The following is a 15,119-nucleotide window of genomic DNA, read 5'->3' as shown; positions in this document are numbered from 1 at the left end:
AGAATGACACTTAACAGAACTGAACAGATAAAGCAGTAGTGGAAAGAAAGTCTTTTTTCATTAAGAATTCAGTAGTTATGATTTCTTAAGCTGAGAAATCTTGACACGCCTCATATTTTAATTTAAGAAGAATGAGGGTGTGTTGCCACGAAAGACAGCTTGTTTAGTGTTCAGTACTTGAAAAATGTGCTGCACAGAATTCAGATGTAATTAAAAGCATTTTATGTTGTAGAAAAGAAATCAGAATTGCACTGCACTTTCTTCCCATTCACAGAGCCCCCCCCCCATAGAGTTATAACTACGCTTATTTACCTGTCTAATGGCAAATAAGGGGATGAATGGTTAAGAGCAGGATACAAGAGAAATAAAAGTTAATCCTGGAAAAAGAAAAAAAAAAAAAACACCTAAAACATGTACTCAACTGGTGACATTACCTAACTCAGTAATATTAGGAGCCACATTAGATTGCTACTATTTAACAATTCTTAACCAACAAAAATTGGCAATTTCACATGGTTCAAATAATAGTTAAGTCATAAACTGCTCATGAAGACTTGCATTCTTAAGAGGATGAATAATTACATACTTATTTCTTGTCCTACAATTTCTGGGTCCTAGTCATTTTTAGTCACATTCCTGAACATATTTTGGACAACTCCAGGGACAGGTGGTTTCACGATATAAATAAAAGATTTAATTCTGAATCCCAATAAATGATGTATTCTTAAAGTATACTGAAATTTTGTACCTGCTAAAATTTAAATGAAATCCTGTTTTCTAGCAAGGGTATGTACATCTTAATTACTGCAGGGACTATGCAAGTCAGGTGTAAGCCCATATTTAGTCACGGTAGGAGGAGTGGAAAGTGTGGCAAATGGAAATTACAAGTGACCATAAAAATACATAGCCACTACTCAGTGTAGATTGTTAGCATGGGTAAGTACTGGCCTTGTGGTGGCCTGCATTCTGTTTATTCAACAAACCTCCAAATAGCTATTTTTATGCAAAAGTTACTTAACTTTCAATGTTGATTCATTAAAAAAACAACAACAACACTATGTGGTATAATAAGAAATATCTTTAGTCTTTGTCCCAGACATAGCTCCAAAAACCCTTGGAATTTCCTGAGTGCTAGGAGTGTCTTTTGTTATTCATCAGGAGTCCCCTTTCAATCACACCAAAGTTTATGCTAATAAGACCACTTAGGGTCTCCAGATAGCCTTAAGATGGAAATGGTCACTAGAAAGACCAAGTGATTAGTCAACTGGTACTTTTGGCCTCATTCTCAGGGTACAGCCAGGGGAGGGCACAGATAAATATTGAGCTCTTAACTCTGGAACAACCAAATTTGGAGAGCTTCCCACTTAAGGAATTCATCAGTGTACACAGAGAATAGCACGCCAAGCCAGGAGTTTTACACCCTGACTCCCATACCCCATACGACCATACCTTATTCTAGGCATCTCTTCCATTTGGTTGTCTCTCATTTGTATCCTATATACCACAAAGCATAAGTACAGTGGTTTCCTAATTTCAGTGAGCCATTCTAGCAAATTATCAAACATGAGGAGGGGATTGTGGAAACTCCCCATTCATAGCATTTTAGTGAGACGTACAGATGGCCCAGGACTTGTGACTACCATCTGAAGTGAGGGCAACCTAGTGGGACTGTTAGGGGAAAAGGGATGTCCTAAAGCTAATTCCATACAGGCTTTGTAGACTCCACCCCCACTCCAAACCAAAGCCAAAAGACATTGGGAGAGACAAATCCCATCACCACCAAAGGAAAGGTTGCTGGAAACTGAGGGTGGGGTTAAACAGCCAGGTTTGTTATAAAACCAGACATGTGGGCTTTGGGGGGTTCCCCTTTTTGGCTCTCCACCAGATCGCAGCACTCAGCCAGCTCTCAGAGTGCCACTGGGTTTCCAAGTCGGCGGATCGGGTAGGACGCATTAAAGACTTTATTTCCCTATTTTCTCCCTGAGTTGTACATTTCCTCATTTCCCTTTCCCTTGTAAATAAACCTTTCATTAACCTTTTGTGTGTGCCTGTAGTGGAGTATTCATAAGTCCCTTTTAAGCGCTCAGGTGAGGACCCAGAGCCAGGCAACCCGTTTTATATCGGGGCTGCTCCGTAACAGTTTGGCACCCAACGTGGTTTCCTGTAACAGTTTCCATAACAGTTTGGCGCCCAACATAGTTTCCTGCTCTGTAACAGGACTGCACCCTTTAACCTGTGGGAACTAACACTAATTCCAGGTAGTGTTTGAGTTAAACTGAACTGGTGGGCATCCAATTGGTGCTTGAGAATTGGAGAACTGGTTGTTGGTGTTAGAAAACACAATGTCGCAAAAAGTCTGAGTGCAGCTTTTAAAGCTATTGTTATAGTACCTCTACTAAATCTGAAACCAATTTCTCTGTCCCCAAGTGCTTGGAATAGGGAATCTTTCTCTGACAAATCTGATGCTTCCAAGGTGTCACTGGCTAAAGAGGTCCAGATGGTCACTGGTCGCTCACAAATAGAATGACTTCTAAATATGGCAAATCAAACACAAATATTTATTTAGATCTTGCCAGATGCCAGATAATATGCTAAGTTTTGGCACAGACCTGTGAGTAAAACTGATACATATCCTGGCCTCAGAACACTCATAATCTCCTGAAAAGAAAATCAAATAAGCACATGGTTTAAAAATTATGGCAAAAGGTAAGGTGATAAAAGATAATAAGAGAACCTAATCAAATACGGCAAGATTGAAAGAGTCATGGGAAACTTTCTCAAGGAAATGAAGTTAAAGACCTATAGGAGAATTCTGCATTTACCACTGCTACTGCCCTTTTGCTGATGCTATTCTGGCTCCGAAAATATCTACCTCTAATCTGTACCTATAAAAATCTATTCATCTTCTCAAGGTCTAGGAGCCTTAAAAGCAATTATGATTGGGCCTCCCCGGTGGCACAGGGGTTAAAGACACAGCACTGTGAAGCTATCCACAGCCACTGCAGATTGAGTTAGATCCCCGGCTGGCTACCCACATGGAGCAGCAAACCTCTCCTGTCTCATCTGCTGCTCCCCTCAACAGTATACTTCAGTAGATCTGCCTGTTCTGCTCCCAACTCTGTCTTTGGTGAATCCTCTCACTCGCGCACCTCTGGCCTATATCACAGTTCTTGTATGTATAAATAAATGAATCTTTATAAAAATAATCCTTTTAAAAAAACAGTTATAATCAACCTCTAAGAATCTAAGCTATCAGTCATCTTATTCTTCCACTGAAGAAAAGACAATATAATATAAGGAGGAAAACCATGCTCAGAAACACTGCCAGTTCTATCTCCTAATGGAAGAGGTTCTGAGCTAAATTATGTCCACTAAATCACTCAGCAGTGAATTTTCTCACATAATTGTGAAGGCACCAGAACTATAGCTACCTCTTACCATTAAATGTTCTCTATTTCTGCTGCTATTAAATTGCTTCTCCTAACCTATGGTCAAGTTATCACATGGTATTATACAAACCTAAATCATGAACTAAATATTACCCAATACAGTAAAAGCAGCAATAGTAGAAGCAGCAAAGTTCCTTACATAATGATATTATACCTTCTCCCCATATACCTGAAGATTTTCAATTATACTGAAAACAGCATTTTCAAAGTATAGAGTCAATTCCTTCTTTTTTTTTTTTTAAGATTTATTTATTTATTTTCACAAGCACTGGGTACAGTCAGAAATGCGGGAGGGTGAGAGAATTCACCAGAGCGGGGAACAGAACAGGCAGACTGACAAAATACACTGCTGAGGGGAGCAGCGGGGACGGCAGGAGAGGTCTGCGTGCCATGTGGGACCCTCACCGGAGATCAAACCAGCGCTGCAGAGGCTGCGGGCAGCTTCGCAGCCCAGCGCTCAACTGCTGTGCCACCAGAGGAGCCCCAAATTCCTTCTTTTGCTAATGAGACAAACTCATGAAACATTCTAAAGTATTTCTTTGAATGTTTACACAGCTTAAAATATCTACAGGAAATACTAACCTCACTTATAATGGTCACTAACGACATTATATATAGGTATTTAAGTATTTCCCTTTCTTTTCCTGATACAAACTCTGTCTTAAAGCCAAACAATTTTTTTTGAGATATAATAAAAAAGATCTCATAACCCATTGGCTTATAATATAATGAATTAAGATGATGACTAGTATTTGTTTAAAACCAGTGATTTCCTTGGTAAAGGTAATAAATTCTCTACCTTATACTATGATAGACTTATGTTTAATAATCCATCATGAATCTGATCAAACCTCTGGATCTAACTACCAATTTATAGGAAACACAAGGGATGGAGGAACACGTTAAACAGAGATTGTGAGAAACTCTATGGGGCAACTGACCCAGTTTCTTCAATGTCTCAATGCCAAAGAAATGGGAGATTTGGAATATAAAGGTTAAAAGAGACTTAGAAGTCATAAGTAATTGAAATTCACTTTATTTTGGCCATGATTCAATCAACTAACAAAATTTATTTAAGTAATTTGAGAAATCTTAAGACAGATTAGGTATTTGATAATATTAGGGAATTGTTAATTCTGTTCATATATAAATAGAATTGTTATTGTTTTCTCAATTTGCTTCAAAGAAACACAAGAGCATACAAGTAAAATGATATAATGTCTGGGGTTTGTTTAAAAATAATTTTGAACTGTAAAATTTGGGAGGACATAAATAAAATGAGATGGGTCATGAATTGATAGATTGTGCTAAGTGAAGGTACAGAGGAATCTGTTATTTTCTCAACTTTTATATATTTTAAGTTATCCATAATAAAATGAGTAAAAAGAAAAGAATTTTCAATATGCGTTATTTAACTATCAGGATGACTTCATTTGTTATAGAGTACCTTTGTATAAAAAAAAAAGAAAAAAGGGCATCTTTTATAAATGCCTTAAATATAATTTAATAATTCAAAATTTTAGATTCTAAGTAAAGAAGTGTTGTCATTTTGGTAAAAACTCCTGTCTGCTTAAGGATTACACCAGGAACATTGGTGCATAATGTATTGGTGAATTTTGCTGTGAAACATTTTATCAATGACATTAGAGATGACAAATATTTTATAATCAAGTTAGCTGCTGATAATCAAAAATATCTGAAATTATTTCAGTATCTATTTGCTATATATTAATAATTTGTTCTTAAAGCCAAAAATCATAAAAAATTACTATAACAAAAGACCCCATATATGAGCCACTTCACATGTATGTTCTGAGATTGTACATAATGACCACAGTAAAGAACCAGCAAGAATAATCATAATAAGGATCCTCAAAATTTCCAATCATGTGTCATATCATTAGAATCATGCAATCATAGATTTTGACCTAATCAGTATTAACCAAACACCTACAATAGTTCTTCGCACATAGTCATTAAGTGACCTTAATTCAAGTGGTGGCTAAATTCATTTAATCTGCAATTTAAACAACTCCAGTTTATACTTTTCCTTTTCAGATCCATAAAAAACACACTGAATTCTCTTAACCTCAATTACCTCATAGTACCTGCAAAAAGTTTTAAGCAAAATGTATATCTCATCAGTGGTCTAAATACCACATGTTAGGAAACACTATATTAAACTCATAACATTCAACACCAAACAGGAAGCCTACATTTTCAGTTTAATATGCTTACATTCTCATCAAATGGAAAACATATGACATTTTGAAAACACTGGGCAACTTTGTTATCGCTACATAATAAATGACTGGTAACAGGTGGTTCAAGAAGACAACTGGAGAATATTTTGCATAAGGACTTAATGAATCCAGAAATAAAAAATCATGTCTACTCAAAACAAAGATTTGAGTCTTGGTTACTTGGCAAAATATATTTTCCAAGTTTTAAATTAATAATTCTAATGTTTTCTCTGAAAAACTCAACATCTTAGCTCAAAATACTTGCAAATTCCTTCTGAAAGAGGGATCCAGTCAACTGAAATTTTAAAATGTTGTTGCTTTCTCTCTTTTAATATACTGATAGAAATGTTATAAACCTTTTAGGAACCTATAGACAATTTATGTTTATCAAACCATTTATAAAAACAAAATAAATATAACTTCTGACAGTATATGACTGCAATGATATTTTTTAGACATTCTTCACAGCATGAACCTAATATTATGAAGGGGGTATAGCATTAGATTGCTACATAAATGGCATCAATCTTGGCTATCACAAAAGAGAAGCAATGAGAGAACCAGTTCCAATACCCATGTTTCATGCTCTTTTAGGATTGATTTAGGATTGTCATTCAAAGAATATTAAATTTACGAACCTTCATCTATAAGTCTGTCAAGCAGATATAAGATTATGTGGTTCCAATGACTTGCTGTAAAAGCTTTTAATGTCTCTGCTTTGCATTAAGAACTCTGTTTGACAGTCATATGGGAATAAACAGTGGTGATCTGTGATATTCAACCAAATATATCAACTTTACTCTTTCTTAAATCCACAGATTTGGTTCTGAGATAATAACCAGGTCAGACTTTCTCATCACATTTGAAACTTCAGAAACTTCTTATATTTTCTCTATTGGTAAATTCTCAGAGCACAAACTTTTGGTTTCCAAAAGTATTATCTAAGTCATGACTTAAGTCAATTTCTGAATAAGGACAATTTTTTAAATGGATTGTTCCTAAACACACTACAAAGGCAAACAATTTATTAAGGCAAAAAAAATTTATTCAATATATAAAATGAATATTATACCACAAATGATTAATTATGAAGTTATAAATTACAACCATACTGTCATTAAAATAAGTTAAAATCCCATATGGAACAATATTAATTTACCAAAGTACAAGTATCTACATACAAATTACCAAAGAAACATTAATACATTTTTTAATTTAAATTTTTATGTATCCCAAAGTTTAGACAGATGTTATCCTATTTTCTCTGAGCAGCTGTTCATTTGGACATGTTCCTTATTTATTGATATACTGTTCTCAATGCTAGGATCAGATTTCTTAAACAGGAACTTGGCAACTTCCAAATTCTATGGTAAATATTGACATATCTCAGCATGTCAATATTTATACTGTCAGAACTTTGATGAGTCTCTTTTAACAATGGCTGCAACTTATTTCTTAGCAGTCACTTGCTTCTGTTCCAATTGAGCAAGATCTTTCATAAGAACTAAAATTTTTAATTGTTCAAATAAAATAAAATTAACAGTTCAGATAAAATTACAAACAAGCTATTGCATCTTCTCATACAAACGACAGCTGAAGTTCCTTGCTTATTTCAACATTTTGGTTACTTCTGCAGGGTTAGCAAGGCTCTGGAAACAAGGCACAAATGCAAAGACTGTCATCCAAGAAATACTTGCTCTTTATCACTTAAATCAACCCCAAGTCTAATCATTTCAACCACATTACTAATACTGAAGTCTTTTCAGAATTTTTAAATTTACTTCCTATTTTGATAGTCCTGAACATTAGGCAGTTAGAATCAACTGGCATATAGACTGCACCAATGATAATGAAATACAGAGGGCAGTTTGAATTCAGAATGCCAAAGATAAAAGGCAGTTAGGATCTCTGGCACATTTTCTAGGATTGAAGAGTGTTTTAAATGCAAAATTAAGTCACCTAATTTTTGTGCCAAGTATCATATAAACAAACTAACCATCGTTAATTCAGCCTTAAGTAAAAATTTCCATAGTATTGGGAGAAAATCTTCACAATATCTTGTAAATGCCCTGGAATTTCCCAAGAGCACTGAAGTAAAAGTTTAACAGTATGTATATGGGCACTAGTGGCAACTGCCTCTTGAGCAGTATGGAATTCCAGCAGGGATTTCTTCTTTAGGGCAACAAAAGCCTCAATAGTGTTTTTCTCTCTAAAACTGTCCAATTTTATCAACATTAAAAGTTTGCTAATTATAATAACCCCCTGTTCTAGGATATTAGCCAGTGTCTCAGAAAAAAGCACAACTCACTTTCACATCAGTGTTGGTGGCCTCACAAATGACAAGGAGCAAATGACCAAGGGCTATAAAGCACATTTGTAACTCCCACTCACATACAAAGGACTATCCTTCTATTATTTTCCTTAAAAACAAACTATAGCAAAAGTAAAGCATTGATTTTATACTCAGAAGATGCAGCTTGAACTGAAAATTCTACTGCTTCATAGTTGAGTGACTTTAGTCATGCCAATCATGCATTAAAACAATCATTTAGTACTTCCTATGTACCATGCTTTCATATCCCATGGTAAATAGGATGCATTCCCAGTTCTCTAGTAAGATAGAAAAACCCAAAGAGAATTATTTTTACAAGCTTATTAAGCACAGAGAAAGGTGGGAGCTCCTCTGAAAAGCAGTACATAAGTCCCCTGACAATTCAAGGAAGGCATCCTTGACTTACATCTGATATGAATCTTAAAAGGGAAATGGATGGGTGAAAAAGATTGAGGAATAGAAGAAGAAAGATAAGGAAAGTCATTCCAGGCAAAAGAATCTGCATAAGTAAAGGCTTGGAGGCAAGAAATAACAGGATATATGGAAACAATAAACAAGTCAATGTTTAACACTGACTGCAAATCAAGGATTACAAATTCAAATATCCAAGGAGCCTCCCTGGTGGCACAGGGGTTAAGCTCTATCAAGCTATCACCAGTCACTGCAGAATGAGTTCGATCCCTCGCCTGCCAGAGAGGTGACCCACTTGATGCAGGAGACCTCTCCTGCCTTGCCCGCTGCTCCCCTCAGCAGTATAGTTCATCAGTCTGCCTGTTCTGTTCCCCTCTCTGTCTCTGGTGAATCTTCTCACACTCCCACGCATCTGGCCTGTACCCCGGTTCTTGTATAAATAAAATAAATCTTTTTTAAAGAAAGAGAGATAAGGTTAGAGAGTAACAGAAAACCAGATCATTTTGAGTCTTGCATGCCAATAAAAGGATGTTCGCTTTTACAGTGAATCAAATGAGAAGCCATAAAAGGTTTTTAAGCAAAGAAGTCATGTTACATTCTTTTTACATAAACACTTTATTTTGGAGCAGTAATGAATTTACAGAAGTTACAAAGAGAATACAGTTCGTTTATACCTGTCACCCAGTGTCCTCTAATATCAACATCTTAAATTACTGTGGTGCATTTATCAAAATGAAGAAACCAACATTGCTGCATTACTATTACTACTGAACTATCTGAATTTTATCTGTTTTTCCACTAATATATTTTGTCTTATTCCAGGATCCAATCTAGGATAACAAGTTGCAGTTAGAATCTTTTTTTTTTTTTTTTTTAAAGATTTACTTATGCGTGCAAGAGCTGGGATACAGGCCAGAGATGCAGGGGTGAGAGGATTCACCAGAGACAGAGTGGGGAACAGGACAGGCAGACTGACTGAAATACACTGCTGAGGGGTGCAGTGGGCGAGACAGGAGAGCTCTGCTTCGTCATGTGGGTTTCTCTCTGGCCGGCCAGGGATCAAACTTGTTCTGGAGAGGCTGTGGACTGCCTCAAAGTGCAGTGCTGAACCAACCCCTTGCGCCACCAGGGAGGCCCAGTTGTAGTTAGAATCTTACATTATAACTTTTGCTTGCATTTTAAAGGTATCACTCTAGTAGTTTTATGAGAATAGACTATAGCGAGACAAGGAGAAAGAAGGGAGACCAACCAGAACACCTCCTGTAATCCAAGCAGGAAATTATGTGGCTAATAGCAGACATGCAAGCAAGATATCATCATTAAACTAACAGCAGAAATTGTAGGAAGAAAATATATTCCAGGTATATTTTACAGAGAAAGTAATAGAATTTGCTGATAGATTTAACAGAATATAAGAAAAATTAAAGAGTTAAGGGCTCCAAATATTTAATTTTGAACCACTGGCTACATAGAGTGGTTGTCACAGACATGAGAAAGATTGGGATAACAGAGATGAGAAAGAATGCTCCTTGGAATGAGGAGTTCAATTTGGAACACGTATGCCTGAGATATCTTTAAATAAACTAGTGGAAATGTCGACATAGACAAATGGACATGTGAATTTAGAGTTCAAGAAGATAGGTGACAAGGAATATGAAGTAAGAGTCTTCAATATACAAATGGTAAAGTCACTGAGAGTTGCTGTCATCACAAGAAAGTATATACAGAGGAAATAAAACCAAAGTTTGAATCATGGAGCACTTCAACAATAAGAAATCTGGAAGGCAGAACGAACAACCAATGAGGAAGAAGGAAAACCAAGAAGAGAGAGATGTACTAGAAATTAATTGAAAAAACACACCACAAAGAAGAAAATGCACAATATGTCAGCAGTTGCCAACAGATAAACTACAATAAAGGATTGAAAATAATCAACACCTAGAAATCACTGCTGACACGAATCAGAGTATCTTGGGGAAGGCACAATAGGCCTCTTGGAATAAACTGAAGAAAGCATACAAAATAGGAATTGGGAATGAGAGCACAAAGAATTCCTTAGAGGATTTATATTAAGAAAAGAGCAATAAATGGAGCTGAAAGTAAAGAAAGGATGTGAAATAGTTAAGGAAGGTACCATGTTGCTATTTATATGCGGTCACGTTGTACCAGCTACTGGGAACTACAGGCAGAGCAGTGGCCAGGTGAATATATATAACATGGAAAGCAGGTGAGATAGAGAGTGTTCTTTGTTTCTGCCGCCCAACTTGCACCCTGGTACTGCTGGGAAGGAGGCACATGGAAGAGATGAGGGTGAGAGACAATGAAAATGGCAGTTGTTATCTTGATGTGATATCTCCTTTATCTAGGGCCTGCTTTAGAACCATTTTCCTATGGTTAGTTTCTAGAAGGTTCCGTGGACTTGTGACTCACAGCGTCAGAAGCTCCATTTCAGGTTGACCTTATGGGTTGGGCATTTGCACAGAAAGGAATGGGTAAACTGAGGTGTTTTATTAGGAAACTATTAATATCAAGTCTTCTCTTTCTTCCCTATGCATATTAATTCTATTAAAGATCTGTCCCACTGAGCTCACTACCTTTGTATTTATGAAGCAAAAGGCATAACCCAGTTTTAGAGCATGCAAGTTTGGGGACCCGTGGACACTCCTCTGTCAGGCACTAACAAAAAGACTAGCACACAAATCACACAAAATAATCAAAGCACCTTGAAGAGAAAATAATTAAAAAATGGGCAGGGAGAAGGGAGAGAAAAACACTGAAACACAAGGAACCTCAAACTCAGATGAAGGAAGCTGGCTGAGGTTCAGAAAGCAAAAGTATAACTATTGTCTCTTAATATCTGTGAATATCACATAAATAAAAGAAAACCTTCAAGACTATCAACAGTAAATACAATGTGAAAAGACAAAAAAGCAGGAGAGAGTGGTCTGATAGCATAAAAGCAATACCAATTCAATTCAAAATCTTTTGGTGAGGGTTAAACATGCAGGTAAATCTCCCACCATCATAACGTCTCCCCTCAATGGTTTATAATTTAGTGAAAATGAAAGTATGCACAAAATGCTCATTAAGTACTTTCTGCAAATACGTAGATGATTTACTTGTATTAAACTCATTTAATACAACACTGAGGAAGCCTGTGCACTCTCTCCACAGAAAAATATGCACTACTTTTACATACAATGCTAGGGAACTTATGACACCAAAGTTGACAATAGCCTACAAATGCAGGAGAGAAAAAAATTTTTGAGAAACAAATGACACAGTCTATTTGCAGTAAGAAAATGATTTAAGATAGTTTGAAAAGAGAACCCATAGCAGAGCTGCAAGAAAGGAGACTTTTGAAATAGCAATGTAAGATAGTATGTTCTTAAATTAGATCATTTGCAGTTAAAACCAAGAGTGGAGTGTTTATGTGCTTAATGACCATGTCACTCAATTAACACCTCCCTTCAAATCTTACCGCATGTTAGATTAATTTTGCCATTACATGAATAAAACATATATATATATATATATATATATATATATATATTCAGGCTCATCTGTGCCATTTGTATTCTTCTATTAGTATCTTAAAAAGAACAAGCAAGCATTTGTATATTTTCTTCATTATTTTAAAGCAGAGGGACTTTAGAACTCATTAAAATTAATATAATCCATAAATACAGTAAATGGTGATTTCTACCTTTATAGGTTTCCTGAAGTAGTTTCATACAGAAGTTTCACCCTGAAGTGTTCCCAATGATCAAGATCATCTTCACAAAGAAATAAAGAAATAAAATAATGTCTACAGACTATTTACTATGTTACAAGCCAAGCTTGATGAGCTGCACAACATAATTTCCATAACTAAGCCATATTTAATTGTATGGCAAGATTTCTAAGGTATAATGTAAAGCATTATACAGGTTTTTGATAGGAGGCTACCTTATATTTTTATACATTTCTTATCCCCATGTCCATTTAGTACTGGAAGAAACAGCCCACTTTTGTTCCTCTGCTGCACTTTCATGATCCAATGAAAAACGTTCGGTAAATACTTGCTATATCCATACATTTGGCTAAATCTTGATAATTTAGCAGATTCAAAAGTTATTTAGCAGGCCTCGCTGGTGGCACAGCGGTTGAGCGCTGGGTTGCGAAGCTGCCCGCAGCCTCTGCAGCGCTGATTCAATCCCTGGTCACAGGAGGAGGGTCCCACATGGCCCACAGACCTCTCCTGCCGCCCGCTGCTCCCCTCAGCAGTGTACTTCGTCAGTCTGCCTGTTCTGCTCTACCCTCTGGCTCTGGTGAATTCTCTCACCCTCCCGCAACTTTTCACTGTACCCGTGCTTGTATAAATAAATAAATCTTTAAAAAAAAAAAAAAAAAAAGCTCATTTCTTTAAAAAAAAAAAAAAAGTTATTTAGCAAACTATGCCTGCAGTAGTGAACAGTGTAATCACAGCAGAAATCCCAATGTACAAATCCCTATGTGGACCTAAATATAGTAGACCTAAATATAGAATCTCATAATTTGGCCCGTTGTAAGACATAAATCAATATCTCATGAGTTTCCCTTCCTTTTTTCTCTCTCTATCTGTTATAGGACAGGGAGAGGGGCTGCCCAAATCCCGCAAACCTGCCTATTCTAAATGGGTTCTGCCATCTGCCGCATCAACACAAAACATATGAGACTTTAATGGGAAGGAACTTTAATAAAACTAGGAAACAACACAGGTAAGGCAAAGAATCTAGTTTCTAAATGAAGCACCCAAAGTTACCCATCCCCTCGTGGGTAAAAGTCCATCCAAATGGGACTGGCCCAGAGCAAGGCCCCAAGGCCTGCCACAAGTCTAAAGCATCTTCCAGTGGGGACCCACAGAAAAGGGTCAGAAACAACTGGACAAGCCCGGAAGGAAAAGAGCAAAATCAACATCAAGATAAAAGCTGCCATTGTCACCTCCCCACGGGTCTCACCCACATCTGTGTCACCTAGTCCAGGACCAAAAGACAAGCGCAGTTTCTTCACGTGTCTCTAGGCTCCATGCGCCTCCTCCAGGTCTCCTTGCTCCAGCCTGCTTCCTTCCTCAGTCTCTTCTTCAGTTTCTCCTCTTCCTGCTCAGCTCCACCCTCCCTTGGGTGGGGCAGGGAACCTCCCCCTTTCCTGGGGACCACCCTGTTGCAATCCCCCCTTTTAATTTTTATTCCACCATATCTATGGTGGCACAATCTCAGGGTGTAGTCTTAGGAGATAGTCTTTTTTAGGGTTACAATGTGTGTAAGAGAAGCAACAATTAGTCAGCAGCATTGTATATGAATGTCCAGTATGATAGTTTTACATTCTGAAAAATAGTCCATTATACCAGCCAAAAGAAAAAAAAATTGGAGCGTTAGCTAAAACAAGACAGCAAATATATCAAAATCACAGGGAAAAAAATGTTAAAATGGTTCAACTTATGGAAAAACACAAATTTTGTCAAACTTGATCCCAAACTTTAACAGCATAGCAAAAGTTTGCAAATTAAATCTACTTTTAAACCATTTTTCCTATTGTTTCCTAGTTGTATTAAAGTTCCTTCCCATTAAAGTCTCCTATGTTTTGTGTTGACGCGGCGGATGGCAGAACCCATTTAGAATAGGCAGGTTTGCGGGGTTTGGGCTGCCCCTCTCCTATAACATATCCACTGAGTCAAAGTATCGAAAGAAATTGCTAACATCCTGAAAAGAATCTTCCAGTCCCTAGAAAAAATTAACTCATTTTGAGCAGAAGGGTTGCCAAAATTTTTTGCTACACTTAACGTCGACACAGTGAAAAACTCTCTGCCAACTCATAAATAATGCCAAATAACTATGCAAACTGAGTAAGTCAAGTCGCCTACTTCTCCATCTAAAATATTAAAAGACAAAAAAAAAGGAAACAGACTCATCAATGTGTTTATTAAAATCAGAGGAAGCTAAACAATAACACTGATTACGAGAAAAAGTTGCTATGTAATTTGTCTCGAAATTGGACTACTTCTCTAGAGGACTGGACAACTGCATTGACACAGAGTATTTTGGTTGCACTCGTTACTACAGAAAGTTCTTTCCAGACACCAAAGCCTAGTATGCTTCAGTCTCTTGAAACCCATGGACAGTTTCCAAAAAAACTGGATTGGGTGGAAGAAAGCAAGCTGGTGTTAGAGAAAAGATCAAGAAGCCCACTCCACACAAGCCAAGTGTACTGCTAATACCACAACCATTACAGAGCATTTCAAAGGCGCCTTGCATTCCAAAAGAAAGGTGCAAAATAAAGGGGGATGGGGCTGGCCCTGCGGGTAAGGCCAGGAAGTCCCGGTGCCTCCTTACAGTCTACAAACGGAAGGCCCAGGAGTTTACAATCTACCAGGGCTGCGGGAGGGGGACAGAAGCTGGGAAAAATCCGCGCACTGCGGATTCTAGAAGGAAATAATAAGGGATAAAATCAGTAAGAAAACAAAAAATGAAGAGAACTACAGGCAACTATTACTGAAAAGGCGAAGCACCCACTTCCGGACCTACCGCTTAGTGATTCCACTTCCGGTCTCCTCCAAAAGGCCCGCTCCGGGAGAAAGATGTCTCGTAGCCAATGAGAGCACTATCTACTTCCGCAGGGCTTCGTGACGCCATCTAACCCCGCCTTTTCCGACAGAGAAGAGCCTAT

The 15,119-nt window shown here is 37.2% G+C and overlaps 1 protein-coding gene across 3 annotated transcripts in view; it reads right to left on the bottom strand.

Annotated features, from left to right (window-relative positions):
* XRCC4 (X-ray repair cross complementing 4) overlaps positions 1-15,057 on the bottom strand; it is a 193,636-nt gene extending 178,579 nt beyond the window's left edge. For 2 of the 3 annotated variants that reach the window (XM_054688310.1, XM_037530437.2), the window contains exon 1: positions 14,978-15,056. The gene's annotated coding sequence lies outside the window, so the exon portion shown is untranslated. Of the gene's footprint in view, positions 1-12,141; positions 12,212-14,977 lie in introns of all 3 variants that reach the window. The other variant, XM_054688311.1, reaches the window with a different exon arrangement.
* Between the last annotated feature and the right edge of the window lie 62 nt (positions 15,058-15,119).

This window comes from Talpa occidentalis, unplaced genomic scaffold (assembly GCF_014898055.3).
Source record: "Talpa occidentalis isolate TD23 unplaced genomic scaffold, MPIMG_talOcc4v2.1 talOcc4.6, whole genome shotgun sequence".
In the NCBI taxonomy this organism is placed as follows: domain Eukaryota; kingdom Metazoa; phylum Chordata; class Mammalia; order Eulipotyphla; family Talpidae; genus Talpa; species Talpa occidentalis.
This window is presented reverse-complemented; position numbering and strand designations above follow the sequence as displayed.